General features: G+C 49.6%; 1 pseudogene; it reads right to left on the reverse strand.

Moving 5' to 3' along the window:
- Positions 1-3,602, reverse strand: part of LOC103732374 — a 24,825-nt pseudogene that overhangs the window by 12,659 nt on the left and 8,564 nt on the right.

Consider the following 3,602-nt stretch of genomic DNA (forward strand, 5'->3'; position numbering starts at 1 on the left):
GAATGGCAATCCGAAATAAAACTTGAAATAAAAAACCAAGGCACGCAAACAAAGAGCTTAGAGGAAAGAAGCAGAGATGCAGTGGAGGAAACAGAACCCAGAACGTCAGAACTTGAAGATGTCAAAGACGTCAACTCTGAATCAACCCCAGAACAGAATATGCAAGATCCCTGGGACACTGGGAAAACATGGGACTGGAAAGATGACTCAGAAGCTAAGAGCACTGGCTGTTCCTATAGAAGACCCAGGTTCAATTCCCAGTGCCCACATGGTGGCTAACAACTATCCATGACTCCAGTTCTAGGGGATCTGACACCCTCTTCTGTCCCCCACAGGCATTGCAGGACATAGGTGCGCTTACCTACATGCATGCAATACATGCATACACATAAAATAAAAATAATAAAATATTTTTTAAAAATAGTATTAAAAGCCAGGCATGGTGGTGCATGCCTTTAGTTCCAGCACTCAGGAGGCAGAGGCAGGCAGATCTCTGTGAGTTCAAGGCCATTCTGGTCTCCATAGTGAATCCAGGCCAGCTGCAGCTACAGGGAGACCCTGTCTCAAAAAAGTCCAAAAAAAAAAAAAAAAAAAGAGTATTAAAAAAAAAGGCAAAAACCTAAAATCTCCAAAGCTTTGGCTTCATTTTGCCAATTGCTGTCATAGTTAAAAACAAATTGTGATAGGTAAAAATGTTGGGAGAGAGCGTGCGGTGGAGAGCACGAGCAGATGGATGAGGCACCGAGGCACAGATAGAATTCTCAGCGGGATACAGATTTATTTCACACGGGGCACCTTTCCCTCGGGGAAGGGAAAGATGTCAGCCCACGGGCTGTGAGCTGGGACTTTATATATGGGGGCTTTAGGGTGTAGAAGGGAGGAATGTTTCGGGGAGAAATCAGGGAGGGGGAAGCAGGAAAAGCAGGTAGGATTAGGGTCTGGAAGTGTTTACTTTTTCCCTCTTAAGATAAGAGAAAAACAGCTTCTAAAATCTCTGGTTATCAGGTAGAATCTGCTTATCCTATCTTTGGAGGTCAGAGGAAAGGCAGGCTGCTTCTCAGCAGAGTTTGTTTCCCTTGACTTCAAAGGTCAAGGTGCTTATCAGCTAAGTTCCCTTTTTCAAGCTCCAAAGTCTGTAGGTCCCTGTTGGGAAGGGGGAAGCTGCTGCTGTTTGGAACCCTAACAGATTGTACCAGGGCCAAGCCAGTGAGCACCCCTGGGCACTAGGAACAGGTCCCAGGGCATGTGAGGGAGGCTAGCACTGGGATTGGGTTTTGTGGAGGTTCCAGGAACTGCCTCACTTGCTTCATCCCTGACATCACATGGGTCAGAGGAAATCTTATGGAGCAGAGTGCTCAGGCTGGATGGAAGAGAAGGGACCAGGCAGGATGAAAGCTCCAAAGAGCTGCTTGGAGTAGGGTAGGTGTCAATTTATCTTTTGGAGTTGGAGTGAGCAGAGGGTTGGGTACGGTGGCAGAGGGGACCAGTCCTCCCTATACAGTGGGGAGGGGTGGGTCAGAAAGCCCTAGCTGGAGCAAGTTCTTTGTTTTGTGATGCTAAGGATGGAATCCAGGGCCCTTCTTTGGCATACTAGGCAAGTGCTCTGCCACTGAGCTACACCCTGCCCTGGGAACACATTCTTAACATCTCCACATGCAGGAGTGGGAAGGAGGGCAGAGGCAGGGCTGGGGGCTTGGGCTTTGGCCCTACACACCCTCCAGGGACATTAGAAATATATCAGCCTGCTACATGCATGTTGTGGCAGTCCAGGTACATGTGTAAACACAATGTGCATCTGGAGAAGGTTGGGGTTGTCTTTTTGTTGTCATTGAAACCCGGGAACAGCAGACATGTATACTGGCCACAATTGCAACAGGAAACTACGTCCAACTTAAGAAAATAAATGAGGTGATGGGAAGAATGCAGAACGCCCCTGTCGGGAGCTGCTAATCATTGAGCTGTGTCAGGCTTGTTTACTGAGTGTGTGTTATGTACACCAGTATCTAATCTGCCTTATCAGGAGGAATATGTTTTTATGGAGAGCCTCACAGCACCTGACCTTGAGGCAATAGTGGAAGCCTTTGATCTGATCGCTCCCTGACCCTCAGATACAGGTGGGGGAAAAACAGCTGTTGTAACTAATTGAGTTCTTCTGTATAAAAAGGCAGAGCTGAAATAAATCGGGGCTGCAGTATTCACTGTTAGTCCTCCCAAGCATCTTTTCTGTCTCCTTTCCTTTCTTTCAATCCTCACTCCCCCTTTCAGGTACTGTCCGTTTTGGCCGGCTGACACTGGCACGCCCCGGCACATGTGGGGTGGAGAGGCTGTGGCAGAGGTGGGAGCTCTGTTGAGCATGCTTGGTACCTGGGCACAGTCAAAAGCATGCACAGAGCTGTCTGGGGCTGGGTTTACTATGGACAGTGTATTCAGTGAGGTCCACCTTCTACATGGAGGTGACTTCAAGGGGTGGGGGTGGCAACCTATGAAATGTATGAGAGGTAATGAAGACAGGGAGCAGGGAAGGGAGAAACCAAGGGCCGAGTGGTGGGAAAATGCAAAAGAACAAATACAGACAGATGGACACAGATACAGGTCCACTGAGGAATCGAGCACGAGGCTTGCTACTAGACTTTTAGGCCCCTCTCTCAGACGTTGGGTGGTAAACCATCCAGTCTGCAAATGAATATAAAGGGAAGAAAACAGAGAGACACTTGTCAAGTACAGGTTGCTGTGATTCCTCCTCCACACCAAAAGACAGTCTTGTAACTTAACATCCATGGCTCCATCTAGCCCAGCCCAAGCACCAAAGCCACTGACCACGGAATGGGGGGAGGCAACAGTAAGAGAAGAGAAGCAGCCTGGAGGAGGGGATGGGGCAGGTGGGGCTCCTTTATTGGTCACCATGATTTGTCTAGACAGAGATGGTAAGGACAGGAAAACCTTATCGAGCAGCTGCTACTGTCCATGGCAGTGATGACCAGACTTCTTCCTCAGGGCCAAGCTCCCAGCTTGAGAGCTGAGCCTTTGTCCCCCAGCCATTCCATGGATTTTGGAAGGACCCAGTGTTTAGCACCATTGGGCTCTGCTGTGGGAAGTGGGCAGGGTGGGGCAGCCAGGGCCTAAGAATAGGCATCGCAAAACACATCAAGATGCCAGGCCCTGTCCCCTCCCCAGTCATCAGGCTGATCCCTCCTGGTCCTGGCCACTTCCTGAGGTTCACTCTAGCAAACCCATCACCTGCCTCTGAGCCATTTACATGGCAGGACAATTCCATTTTTTCTATCCAAAGGCTACATCTTTCTTTTTCTTTTTTTCTTGTTTTTATAAAGCTGTTTAGCAACCTTGGCTGCAGCCCAGGGAGCCCTACGTGGCTGTCACATGCTTGAAGACTGGCAAGCTGGAAATCACCTTGGCCACGTGCTCTGCTTCCATCACTGGCTAAGCTGGAGCAGATGTCTGTGGACAGGGAGGCCCAGACAGAGCAAGGCTGCTGGGTCTGAACTGCCTTGGTGCCCAGGGGCATGCTGGCATGGGTAGGGTCCTTAGTGGGAGGGCCTCTGCTGGAGTCAGACAAATGACCTGGTTGAGGGGTGGGGGTGTGG

Source organism: Nannospalax galili, unplaced genomic scaffold (genome assembly GCF_000622305.1).
Source record: "Nannospalax galili isolate Female #2095 unplaced genomic scaffold, S.galili_v1.0 scaffold1115, whole genome shotgun sequence".
Lineage (NCBI taxonomy): Eukaryota > Metazoa > Chordata > Mammalia > Rodentia > Spalacidae > Nannospalax > Nannospalax galili.